General features: G+C 32.9%; 1 protein-coding gene across 2 annotated transcripts in view; it reads left to right on the top strand.

Moving 5' to 3' along the window:
- The window catches only part of Ddr (discoidin domain-containing receptor 2), a 636,659-nt gene that overhangs the window by 115,556 nt on the left and 506,337 nt on the right, over positions 1 to 14,766 (top strand). For both annotated transcript variants that reach the window (XM_071184184.2, XM_043046729.3), the window contains exon 2: positions 11,753 to 11,781. The gene's annotated coding sequence lies outside the window, so the exon portion shown is untranslated. The remainder of the gene's footprint in view (positions 1 to 11,752; positions 11,782 to 14,766) is intronic.

Raw genomic sequence — 14,766 nt, 5'->3', positions numbered from 1 at the left:
TGAATGAACTGAAGCCAAATTTGTGATGTGCCATTTTCAAAAAAGAGCTGCAATATTCTTGGACATTTATCTTGTGATAAAAAGTATGATTTTAATGGTTCGTATATTTTTAAAACATTTTCTACAGCTGGTAAAATAGCTAGCCATCGTGTTTTGCTGTAACCAAGAATTCTTTTATATTCGATTTCTGCGATTTCACAAAAATCCTTCAAACTTTCAACACGCACAGTATATATATAAAAATACGAATAAATTTTTGCAATAATATTTTCAACATCAACTGGAAGTAAGTCAGATGCTGTTTGAATAGCATTATGTAGAATGTGAGCTGCACAACCTACTCCAATAATTTTTTGGTTCAAATGTTCGTTAAGTTTCGTAAAAACGTTATTGATGCCTCTTCTAGCTTTTCCACCAAAATTTGCGTTAGTGTTATCCGCACAATAGGCAATAATTTTATCGTTCAAATTATTCTTTTTCAAAATAGTACTTATTGAGTCAAAAATTATTTGTGAAGTTTCACCCGGCAATGAAACAAAATCTAATATTCTAATTTTAATTCCTGTTTCTGGATCAAAAAATCTAACAATTGAGGGAAATAATTTTAAATCTTTGTGGTTGGAAGCATCAGAATATATGGATATAAATGAGCATTTTTCTAATTCTTTCTGCAGTTGTGAAAACGAATATGGTGAAAAAATATTACAAATAATTGCTTCGGTTTTTGTCCTTGCACATGCAAATTTTTTGTCGAATAATGTTTTGATCATTTGCAACGTACAATCCATTGATCGGAAACTTTGATTGTGGTTTATGGTGTGGAAAGCAAATAGCCCTTCCGCTAATGCTAGCTGTTTTTCCGTGTTGCCAAAGCTAGCACTGCGAAAAAACTGTTCCATTTTAGACGAAGAAGCGGCATTATTCAAAAATCTTTTGTGCCTCTTTGTCGCTAGATGTTAAGTAATATCGTTTTTTCCACCATGTGAGACCGAAAATTCAGCATTGCATTTATCACACCGTATCATATAGTCTATTTTAGTTTTTTTTAATAAATGGAAATTCTCTGCTTAGCTCTTCATTAAATTTGCATTCTCTTTTTTTACTCATCTTTTATTCTGTGGGTAAATACTAGAAATAAATAAAAAAAAATTACTACAAAGGCTAAAAAAGAGTATTAAATTTTACCTTTTTGGCCACTACGTTGTAGCGACTATTGCTCTACCACTATCCTCGTCAATCGAATCGAGTCAAACCGAAAGTCAAATTGAAATCAACAAACCGCACTGTCTATCGGCAGTCCGCCTGTCTGCACTTATCTGAATTAAGCCGAGGCGTAACGACAATGATCGAACACCACCGAATAAATCTAACTCAGTACATTGCCTAATTTAGTTTACTCTGCATGCATTTAATGTGTTTTTTTTTTAAATCTATTTTTTATTTCTTTATATTCACCATAATACTTAATAAATAATAGGTAATATATTTTTACAGTACATTTAAAATAAGAAATGCAGATATTTTCTAAAAAGCGGGACATTTTAAAAAATCGGCGGGACGCGGGACAGTCCACAAAAAAGCGGGACTGTCCCGCCAAAATCGGGACGTGTGGTCACTTTAACATAGACAGTCTTCGGCCGGCCGTGATCGAACTCACGACATCTTGGATATGGGTCCATTGCCCTACCAACCAGGTTATTCCGGCGTTTGCTAATCGTACCTAGCAATATTTTAGAATTATTTTTTAAGTTTTTTAATACATGCAACGCAAACGCATGTTAGATTTACTCAAAATGTGTCCAAAAGTTGAGTTTGATTTAATACTTGAACCAGGAGTTCCCTTGCCCGCTGGGTTAAATCAAAATTACAAGGCTATGAAATTGAATCCGACTGATGTTAGTGGCAAATCCAACCCGGACCGGCTGTCCAACATCACGAATCAAAATAAATAACTATCAGTTTTAAATTTTAACTAAGAGTTAAAAGCTACTATCAAAACAAAAGCAGAAGTTTTTTTTTAAAAATATTAAACATCAAAGCTTTCAGAATCCTTGACAAAAAAAAAAAAAAAAGAAAAATTATAACAATTAAAATAGAAGAAAACCATCCCCAACATTTCTGAGCAATCACTCGAATAACGCGTGATTTAAAAGCACTGAGTAACATTAAAAATCTCGACCTTCTGATGGAAGATTTCCACCTTCTTGAAGTTGGAGGTCAACAATATGACGTATTCAATACTCATGTTATCGGATATCTTCCACTGTTGACGCAAATCATCTGTAAACAGAATATGGTTCTTATCTGTATCACATTCTCATTTATCGGGATCTTCCAACAGACATTTTTTTTTGTTGACCTTCACGCACTCAACAACGTGCTTGTTTATTAATGAAATTTTTTCCCTAATATGGATAAACAATATGCATTATGTTCTCTCTGTTCAAATAATATGTTTTCTGAAAAATAAATAGTGTAGTTTTTTGTAAACAACAACAACGAGATAAATTCCTAAAGACAAACATGACATATTTTGTTCTTTCTAAACAGTGTTAATTAAAAGGCGTATTTTCTCTAAATAATGTGATTTAATAATGAATTACAATAATGTCCTCATGGTATCAAGCAATCTTAGAATCAAGCGATTCTTTTACAATCTGGCTCCTCGAGACTTTTTTTTAAAAAAATTCATGAGATGTTAATAAAAAAGAAATGATAAAATTTCAGCAAATTTTCTGATATTATTTAAATAACCATTGATATTTATAGAAAACTACTAAAAATAGTTTGAACTATTATGAGATTTTTATGTACACTATTTAAAATGGGTATTCAAATATCACGAAACTTTCTTCGTTTTTGACAAAACCGCTTCTTGGTATATACCCCGAGCAAACATTTCGAAATAGCTATCGTCATTTCTTCGACGAAACGAGTTGCGTCAAAATAAGAGAAATATTTCGTCATTTTATTTTTTTCTAAAAATAAATTAAGGCACTACGAGTTTTTTTTTTTTTTTTTTTTTTTTTTTAAAAAAAAGGAATGATTACTTTTTGAATTATCACATGGGCACCATACAAGTGTTGATCAATGTCGCCCCAACAACACAAGAAGCGGGATTTCAACCAGGGATCTTCTCTGTACGAGGGCTACTCCCTGACCACCAGGTCGATTTTTTCCCCGTCACTTCATTTTTAATCGTCTTGTCTTCATTCTAGTTATCAATCTTCCACAATGTATTGCGATGGAGTTTTGCATACTGGTAACATTTTCGTCATGTTATTAAGATATCACGTTTCGTCACAAATCACGTGATTTCGTGACGAAATGATTCTCAAAATTAACATATTACTACTCAAGGATTACTGAATAGTCAAAAATGAGAATTTTATTTCTGAGAGTATTCTCGCAACATCCCTTTGTGGGCCAAGGCGGCTGAGGTTCCATAATTTTGGTACCAACGACACGATTATGGCAATATCGTCGGCACTGCACACAGTCCAATTTTACTTCCCATAAAATCTGGTATCTATCGATCTAAAGCTGGATGGGTTTCAAGTCACCCCTGGGAATCAAACCCTGCCTCTTCACTATGACAGTTCAGTGCCTTAAACATTGAGTCATCGCGACTCATATACTATTGTAAATTTTATGAATAATAAAAAATTAAAAATACATGTATACTCCATAGCCAATGAATTATTCAGATTTAAAGAATTAACACTTTTTTAATGATAATGAATAAATCTGTAATATTTTTTTTTTACTGTTTAAGATTTTAATTTATTTGTTACTTATAGATTGCATTTATCAATAATAATTTATTAGTATATTACATAATTACTGTTAATAATTATTACATTACATATACACTATTAAGATGAAAAAATTACAAAATGAAAAAGGCAAATTCTTTCGCTATGGATGTACTAATATTTGAATGTTCTAATTTATGATGTCCCGTCAATTGTTCTATTATTTGCTATGGAACGAAGGAAAAAAACATACCTGTGGATGAGCACCATCACCATATTACCTATCCGTAAATCCAACGTTTGCACAGAACTTCTGTATTAAGGCAAGTAGACAAAAAATCACACTTGAGTTACACTAAAAACATGGTCTTTATTTTTTTTTGTTGTCGAGCATCAGAAGAACATTCCATTTTCTACAGATATTTTTGGGAGCATTCCGTTAGTTGTTGATCACATTAGGCGAGTGGAACTGGAGACAGCCAAATTATTAGCCAAACCATCAGGATGCATGGGATTCGAGATTCCCATTTTTTTTTTTGAACTGAAAGTTCCCATTATTTTTAGAACCAAGGAAGAAAACAAAACAAGGCCATTTCGAAGGAAAAAATCACTGCTGAGCCGGACCGCCAAGAGCACCCATGGGGGGTGTAAGAAACCATGAAAACATCTCCGTCTCTCAAGGAGAGGAGGGGGTAAAAATTAAAAAATCCCTGTTAAGGGTTCGAGTGTTTGTTTTGACAACTAAATTTCGAATGTGTCCGCTCCCAGAAAAATGGGCGGTATTTAAAGAAATAGCTAGAAGTGGAAGTTAAACTTCCTAAAAAGCCAAAAAAATCGAGCTTAAGGAGCGAACTGAACTGAGTTAACTAACCCCTTAAATTTTAGCAGAATTAAATACTAACGGCGACCGTACCGTAACTAAAAACATGTGTTGACATCAAAGGTCGCCGACAGCTTTTTTTTCCAAGAAAAGGAGTGTCTGAGGAATGTGCAAGGAGCTTCCTGGGGAAAATGTCCTCATTGCGCTAACGCGTTAAGGGGCGAGAAGAAAAAAGATGAAGACAATAAAAACTGTATCAAAAATTATAAATTAAGCCGAAAAATAAGTATTTTGATTAATAAAACGGGATTTTAGAAATTAGGCTGTGACTTAATGTCACAATAATACTTCATAAACATATAAAAACTTCATTCGGGAAATTACAAAAAAATAAATAAATAAAAAAAATAAAGAGAAATGCAGTGAAAGAAATACAAGATTTCTTAATTATTTCAGATGTTAGTTAATTTTCTATCATAATTATTCGAAAAAGTATAAAAAAGTAACTTTTCTTATACGAAATTAAGTCCATCTTCGCAAAAATACACTATAAGTTAAAAGGAAGTTGTAGAATCTGATAAAATTATTAGCCACTAGATGGCGTCTTATATTGAAAATGTAATTCAGAGCCACTAGATGGCGTCTTATTATGTAAGTATAATATTGATTGATTTAAGAATTCAATGAAGGCAGATGTAAGCCTAATGTACAAAAATAAATTTTTGTTATGTTTGAAATGAGAGTTCATCTTTGAATTTCACAGAAGTAACTAATGCTCAATTTAAATTATGCGGAAAATTAGTCAGCTCATTTGCTCTGTTTTAATGAATCGATAATTTGCGTAATTCAGACAGTCTAGAAAGAATTAGATGAGATAGACCTCATTTGAATTCCATTTAGAAGCAATTAAGTGTTTACCTCGTAAAGGGAATATTTTCCAGTTTGTTGACTTGTGAAATACGGCGATGACAATGAGTAAAATGAATTCTAATGAGTCTTAACTTTAATTTATTTTCTTATTCTATTTTAAAGCAGAAGATTTACTGAATGAGAGCAGGGGAATTAACGTAATTTTTTAAAATTATTTAAATATGGGGGCTCCGTTCCCTGCTCGCTATCGTTTGACTACCCCAAATTGCATTCGAGGCGATTTGAGCTCGCTTCGCACAATTATTTTTCTTAGTCTTGTTTAATATCCCAGTTTTCATACTTTATTATATTTTGTTGCTTATTTCAACTTTATTTAACGTTACCTGCTCGTTGTTGTTCGACTATCTCCGAAACTGCTCCGAAAGGTTCTCAAATAAAGTTCTCTGGAAGAGCGAAAGTGGTTCCTTGATTTAGGACTTTTTTTAAAAAATATTTTTGACGCCTGTAATTATACTTGTGATTATATTTACTAGCAATTATATTTACATCCAATCAATGATCCATTATTTTTTAATATTTCGGTTGTCTTTTTGAAATTATTTAAAGTAAAATGCAAACAAAAATCTTTTTTTTTTTGGAGAAAAAAAATTAAATTCTTGAACAATTGAATTGAATATTTAATTTTTGAACAATTGAATTGAAAATTCAATTTTTTAACAATTGAATAAACTGTGAAAAAGATTTTGCATTTATAAAATATTGCATTACTATTTCCCATCGCGCTATTCAAACCTAAATAAAATAGTTAAATTTGTTAATAACGAAATATGTTTCCCCTAATGGCCATTTTCAACGTTTATAAAAGTTCTTCAGTTCAGTATGTCAACTTTTCCCAGAAATCGGCAATTTTAGAGTGATAGTCTTTTTAATATATGGTAGGTAGGTGCTTTATTTACGTCACACTAGAGCTGCACAATGGGCTATTGGCGACGGTCTGGGAAACATTCCTGAGGATTATACGAGAACATGCCATCGCAATTTTGATCCTCTGCAGAGGAAATTTCAGCCCCGCTTCGGCAGCCGGACGACTTGCATGCGAAGTCGAGCACTTTACGGTAGAACAGTTTAACGAGGACCGATATCGCGCACCCTCGGTCCCTACGCAGGCTGATCAAAGTGGTAACCCATCCGCTTACTGACCGCAGCCAGTGATGATTAACTTCGGTGTTCTACTGGGAACCGTGTCTTTACGATCAGACCACTGTGGAACCTTTTAATGTATGATTCTTGGTTTAGTAAAATTAATTTATAGAGTTTTTACTCACGGCTACTTCTAAATAGTTCATAGGCTTATGTGATATACCACTTTTTAACAGTTAAACCGAGCCGAGACTTTTAAAAAATTGGCAAAATAAACCGAAAATCTATAAATTTTAGTTTGTAGTTTTTTACAGTTTTTTAAAATATTTTCTCCAATCCGGAGCAGTTGGAATATTTGGTTCTTTTTTGTTTCATTTCAACGAAATTTATTTTTCATTCCATAATTCGACTTAGTTTATTCATTTTCAGCTTATGTTTATACACCAAAAGCAAATTCATTACCACACTAGATTCAGATACAGGACTGAAAACCTCACGGACCTGAAAACCTAATTTAAGATTATTAATACTGAAATGAACAAAAAGTGTCATTTTTCCTTATTAAATACTTTCAAAATAAGGTAGTCTTTGATAGGTTAATACTTTCACAATGTTATTTTAATATAATTCAGTTATAAAATCTGGATTCCGTCTAAAGAAGGTTAATCATTTAGGGTTCCATAGTCCAAAAAGTTGGGAGCCACTGACTTGTGGATTTTTCCCCCTAGCTCGTACGCTTCCCCCCCCCCACTAGTTCAGCCCATTATGGGACCGTTTACTGATAGAATAGCAAAGAAATCAAGATATTCGAATGGACTAAATATTCGTTTATTAGAAAACGCAAATTAACAATTTAATTTTAAAATTCATATTTTTTTTTTAACGGAAGGCATTGAACGCTTGTTCTTTGCCTCGGAAGTGCTATTCTTTAACGTTACTCGGTGGACACCTGTGAACCTAAGTCACGGAGGCGACAGAAGGAGTAGGCCACATCCACACAGCAGAGAACAGCACAGAGAGAAATATTCATATCCTGAGTGGGATTCGAACCCGCAACCATTGCCTTCGCAGTCCGGCACTCTACCCGCTCTGCCACTTGGCCGTCAATTTATATACAGAAAAGACGTATTATTCGATATCAGAGGTTAGATATAGACGTGTAGACGATATAGACGTAACTGCTAAAAAACCATGGTTTTCCTGTTAATAGTTTTCGTTAAACTAAATTACATGGAGCAACAAAAAAAAAATTTATATATATATATATATATATATATATATATATATATATATATATATATATATATATATATATATATATATATATATATATATATATATATGTTAATGACTGCATATGCTGCTTCTCTAGAAATGTGCGAAACTTCAAATTGTTTCTACTGGGCCGATCGCCTACTATTAAGGTGACCCGGGCTCGAATCCCAGTCATGGCTAGTCGATATGAATCCCGTACCAGGTTCGCATCGACCACAGTGCTGACGTAAAAAGTATTCTCAGCGGCATATGGTTCATATGCTACAGAGCCACGATGGCTCAGGGGATAGAGCGTTCGCATTCCAATGAGGCGAACCGGGTTCCAATCCCAGTCAATACGAATTCCGCATCCAGCTTGCACCGACCACAGTGCTGGCGTGAAATATCCTCAGTGGTAGACGGATCATGGGTTAGAGTCCCCCGGCCGTCAGGCTAACCGTTGGAGGTTCTCGTGGTCTTCCTCTCCATGTAAAGCAAATATGGGTTAGCTCCATCAAAAAGTCCTCCACGAAGGCAAATTTCTCCCAATACTCGATCCAGGAGTTCCCTTGTCTTCTGGATCGGGTTCAAAATTACAAGGCTTCAGAGTTGAACATTGATAGTCGTAAACTCATGAAAGTAGGTCGGCTTTTCAACGACGGTTATAAAATAAAATAAAACGAAAAGTATCCATAATTTAGGCAAACCGACTGAGGTTTTCGTGGTTTTCCTCTCCATGCAACGCAAATGCGGGTTAGTTCCATCAAAAATTCCTCCACGAAGGTAAATTTCTCTCTATACTTGTTCTAGAAGTTCCTTTGTAATGTTGTACCAAACAAGAATACAAGGAATTGAATATTGCTATAGTCGTTAACTCAGAAGTGGATCGACTGTTCAACGCCTATTATAAAACAAATAAAATTGTTTCTTCAAATAGTCTTTGAGTCATGACAATGAAGAGTTACGCCCAGAGAAAACTTCCTGAACCCTCGGTAATGACGGCAGTCATTTCTTTTTAATATTTTTTATTGAATACTTTAGATTTTGAAAACCCGAAGGAAATATAAATACATCTTTTCAATTGCTTTTCCTTTTGGAAATTAAAGGCAATACTTTGGCTAAGCGCATTCGGTCCAAGCCTAGAGCAGTAACTTTAATTTTTAAACTACAGTCAAACCCCGCTATAGTGAACATGATTTATAGTGAACTCCCGTATATAGTGAACGAAATGTTCGCTTCTGTGCCTTACTATACATATATAATAATATTTTTTGTGGATATAGTGAACCAAACGAAGAGAGGAAATTGGATATTATGAACTTTTTTTTTGTCCTCGACTGACTTTTTTTCTTCATTTTTTGGTAATTTTGAAATTTTTACATAAAATACATATACCGATTTGTAAAACCATCTAATAAGTGGAATGTAGCCATAAGCATTTTTTCTTGTTTACTTCTTCTATCTCAGTTTCCCATCCCTTCATAAAGGACATCCCTAAATTTTTTGTACGCAAGACGAAAAGTAATAAAAATAAAAGTTAACACACTTTTTGTTACTACATATTGTTTTTTAATCATTTCTGTATTGCTTTTTCTTGGTCATTTATTTAAATAATGTGTTATAAAAGGGAGCAGTTCGGAAAAATTAGTTAAAATTGTTTGCAGTACGGATATAGTGAAGTCCCGGTTATAGTGATCCGAAATTTCGGTCCCTTGAAGGTTCACTATAGCGGGGTTTAACTGTATATTGATTCTAACTCTCAATAGATTCCTCAACCAATTCACTCTCAAGGGAAACTAGGGAAGTGTGACTCGCCAATTTCGAAATAAACTAGTGGGATGTATGCCTTATGAGGAATAATTTTAGGGGCAACATTCGTTTCGGCCCATAGAAGGTCCTGTGAGAGATAAAAAAATAATTAAAAATGGATTGAAAAATCGGTATTTTATTACTTCAATGCAGACTATTAGTTATTGTAATTGTCTCATACTCCAATTAATTTTGTGGTACTTTCACGTACTATATAATGCATATTTATTGTCAAAATTATTTCGAAAATTTTATATAGCTGTAGTTTTTCAAAAAAAACCTGTAAGGTTAATTTTAAAAAAAAATTTGACATCAAATTTTTAAAATTTTTTTTTCAAAAAATCTTCCAAATTAATTGGAGAACGTAATTGCAAATCAATTAATTAATTAATATTTAATCAATTTGTTAAGTAATGTATTAATTTTCTAATTAATTAATTAACCAAGTAATTACAAATTAATTGGAGTATGAGATAATTACAATAACTAATAGTCTGCATTGAAGTGAAAAAATACCGATTTTTCTATATATTGAATTATTTTTTATCTCTCACAGGATGGTCTATGGGCCGAAACGAATGTTGCCTCCTAAAATTATTCCTCATAAGGCATACATCCCACTAGTTTATTTCAAAATTGGCGAGTCACACTTCCCTAGTTTCCCTTGTCAGTGTATGAGACGCATTATAGTCCCTTAGTTAGGGAACAATAAAAGAGATCCAGCTCGGAAAAAATTGCCGGCAAAGGTTTTTTCTTCCTTTTAATCGCTTTGGTAATATCTCAATATGAATTAGGTAAGTTTTCCACCATCGGGAAGGTGAGCGTCGACTCGAAGGTCGAAAAACGTGACCTGAAACGTGACCTTGAGTTTTTGCTGCCTTTTCAAGATATCTCATAAGCATCGCTCTATATTGAAAAGTGGGAAATTAAAAGTTGTAGATAGGTAAATTTCGCTTAACATGAGTACCCATATTATATGCTTTGTTTCCAATATGCTTATTTTACCTTTTGTGAAATTTGACCTAAATTGTGAACTCTTTGAACGAATTTTTTTTTTGATAAAATTAATGCTGAAATGAGATTTAAAAAAAAAAAAAAAAAAAAACTCACATTTTGGTAACAATTTTCTTAGAAAATGGGTTACTTTTTTGATGTTTTGGCAACCTTTTTTTCACTAATTATCATCAGTACCCATGCCGAGCTGAGCGCGAGTCAAGAAATAAGGCAAGATTTTTTTTCTTTCCCTTATTAAGAAAAGGTTGTTAGTTCTTCCTTCTAGAAAATGGAATTATTTATGGGATTTTAAATTATAAAACCACTAGCCGGGTGGTGTTACACTTACAAGATATAAACTCTATATAACTATAACGACCCAATCAACAGATGTTATAACGAGAGGCGTGAGAACAAAAATATGGTGAAATATTTTAATTCGAAGCAACTAAAAGGTTTTATGTGGAAAAACTAATTAAAAAGAGATTAAAATTGGCAGAGAAAATAATAATTATTATACTCTGAAATATAATTTTCTACCTCTTTTAAGCATTTTTTTTCTAAAAACCTTATCTTAAATAAAACAATTACAAATCTGCAATCTTTTTCACGATTTTTTGTATGAAATATTTAAGGTGGTAGCAAATTTTATGATTTAATATTCGAATTAAAATGATATTGATCTTATCAGCTGATGATTTAATGATCTATGTCAGCAGTTCCAAATTTTTTTCAGCTACTGATCCCTAAATAATCAATCTTCTTCCGGCGGATTATTTGCATCGGTATTTGTCTTACCGTTTTGTGTGTAATTTTGTAGTGTTTTTCTGTAATGATTGATTTTTTTCTTTTTTTATATCTGGTACTAAAAATGTGTATTCAGCTAACAATGCATAAAATGTAATTTTAGGAAAATTGCAAAAAAGACTTGCATCAGGAATTGAATAAAAAAAAACATACACGTGGTTTTAAAAGAATTTATTTAAAATAATGGATTGGTAGGTTTTACACCAAACGCTTTATGGATTATATTATCTAACATAATATTTTTCATACTCTTGAATTTTTCACATGTAAACGTAATCATTAATGTTTCTTTTTATTTATTTAGATTCCAGTATGAAAAGAAAATGCCTGAAGGTAATATATTTTTCCAATATTCTCAAAGTATATTTTAAAATAAATTAAAAATGATTTGGATGGATTTGGATTATAAATTAAAATTATGTGGTTCATAATTTGACCCTTCAGCTAATATTTATCGAATTCTCATTCATTCTACTTGACCTGAAAGCACTACACTTACAAAAGCAAGTGACAAGGTCATAGGTTCTGACTGTATATACGTAATGGCTCGTTCATTATGTTAATATATGTGCAATAGCTCGTTCATTATGGTAACACAATATATGTAATGGCTCGTTCATTCTTATGTGTGAAGAGTCGAGGATCTAATTTATTTTAATGGATCCTAGTCGAGGATCCGATTTTTTCTGTCGAATTTTTAACAACCGTCGTTTAACAGCAAACAGAATTTTCAGTTTACGGCTACCAATGCTCGACTCCGTAGCTTTGAACCCAATTCAAAAGACAAAGGAACTCCTGGATCAAGTTTTAGAAGAAATTTGACTTCGTGGAGGACTTTTTGACGGAGAGTAAAACCACGAAAACACCCCACTGTCAGCCTGACGGCAAGGGGACTCTTAGTCTATGATCCGTCTACCACTGAAGATACTTAACGTCAGCACTGTGGTCGGTGCAAACCGGGTGCGGAATTGGAATCAACCAGTCATTGCCGGGATTCGAACCCGGTTCATCTCATTGGGAGGCTAGCACTCTATCCCGTGAGCCACGGCGGCTTCCTTATATTTATTAAACTGAATGTTATATTGGTTTCAAAAAGAGATTTTACTGCGCGGTAAGGATTCATTTTATAAATAAAGATTACATTTCTACCAAATTTATCAGCAAAGTGTTGCAAAGCGATCATTAAAAAGTTTAGTAAAAGTTATCTACAAACAAATTATAATTATTTCTAGGTTTCGTTTTTAGATCCCTTAATTCTATTTAGCTATTATTTTAGATGTTCCACCTATTTAAAATTACATGTATTTGATTTCAAATTTCACTGATTACTGATAGATTTTTTCAAACTTAATTACAAACATTTGAACAAATTATCCAACACGCAATAATGATATTTTTTAGAAAAAAAAAAAATTTCAAGCTTTATATTTTTGCAGAGTTATGCCCCTCTAAGTAATAAACGATAATTTTAAATCTGCAACTGTTCAGATTGAAACAGAGCGTAAGTTCACTGCTCTGAAAGATTTATTTATTTTTGTTAATTTCTTTCATTTGAAGAATAAAAAATTAATCAGAAGCTTTAGATGAATCACAAGTACGATGTCTTCCTGAAATCTTTTTGTCTTCAATAGAAACTAGAATAATGTCTTAATATTTATGTGTCACTATCTCATAAGGAAGTAATTTTGAAAGCATTGACTCTAGAAAAAGAAAGAAAGCGGACAAAGATCTTGTGCAAGGCGGTTTCAAACAAAAACAGAAGGAAAACTTTTTGTAAAATCATTTATGAACAATCAGATTTAAACCCGTGACTCAGTTTTTCGAATAAAGAGTATTGAAAATAGGGTAACGACAATAAAAACAAACTTTTCTGTATTAATTGATTTTTTTTTTTTTAATTCTTTGTTGGGAGGAGTTAAATTCGCACTGTTTTAAGATCTTCAAAAAACATTCGAGAAAAGGTAACAGTTTCAAACATATACTGGATTTTTATAGTGGAATTAAATGGTTTTTTAAAAGTTTTTTAAACATATATGTTGAAACGGCTGTATGATATTAGAAGAAAGAAAATTTATTAATCATTATAGCAAGTGTAATATTATAATGCGAATCATTGAACTGTTACTATAACAACCGTTCGTTTAATATTTAATTCAGCACAAGGTTTTTTATTTTATTTTATAACTGGCGTCGTTTTATAACAGCCTACCAACTTCTGAGTTAACGATTATGAAAGTTCAACTCCGTCACTTTGTAATTTTAAACCCAACCCGGAAGACAAGGGAATTCCTGATTCAAGCATTGGGGCAAACTAGCCTTCGTATGGAACTTTTTGGAAGAACTAACACACATTTGAGTTACAGAGAGAACTACGAAAACTCTCACAGCTAGCCCGACTGCAAGAGGATTCTAACCTATAATCCATTTACCACTGATGCTATTTTACGTTAGCACTGTAATTTCAGGGAGCAGAAATCGTATCAACCAGCCACCTCTGGAACTCGAACCTTGGTCACCCCATTGGAAGGCTAACGCTCTACTCATAGAGCCACTGCACAAGGTTTTATTATATAACCGTCGTTGAACAGCCGACCCAATTTTGGGTTTACGACTACTAGTGTTCAACTCCGTAGCCTTGTAATTTTGAACCCATTCCAGAAGACAAGGGAACTTCTGGATAAAATACTGTGGTCGGTGCGAAGCGGATGCGGAGTTCGTATCAACCAGCCATCGCTTTGATTCGAACCCGGTTCACCAGCCATCGCTTTGATTCGAACCCGGTTCACTTCGGGTGAAGGCGAACGCTCTATCTTCTGAGTCTCCATGGCTCGCACAAGGTTTCTGTGAAATTATTCACACTTTCTATAATTAGTGTATTATTTTGAAAATGGTTTTCATTTAGTTTCGACCATATGTTATTAAGCGTTCCTGCTGATTTTGAAAACGTTACTTTGAATTATCCTTCGTATACGGCGAATTAAGAAGAAGCGGCGAAGTATACGGCGAATTAAAAAGGAAGAAAAGAACGAGGGTAGGAAGCAAATAAATCAATATGAAGAAATGCTACAATTTTGAGAAAATGAAAAGCGTTTATGGTCAAGTTTTTTTTAATTATTTAAAAATTTACTTCAACGAAACATTATTAGGGCTCATAAAAATTAAAAAAAAGAAAAAAAATTAAGAATAGGACATTGATTTTGATGAACTTCATCTAGATACGAAAATGTCGCCAAATTAGCGATGTTTAAGAAAACTTGTAACTTATAAAATATATTATTTATTTGCCGTTCTAAAGCCCAAACAATTTTTACAAAGATG

This window comes from Parasteatoda tepidariorum, chromosome 10 (genome assembly GCF_982258835.1).
Source record: "Parasteatoda tepidariorum strain Cologne lab strain chromosome 10, Ptep-v5.0, whole genome shotgun sequence".
NCBI classification, from domain to species: domain Eukaryota; kingdom Metazoa; phylum Arthropoda; class Arachnida; order Araneae; family Theridiidae; genus Parasteatoda; species Parasteatoda tepidariorum.
This window is presented reverse-complemented; position numbering and strand designations above follow the sequence as displayed.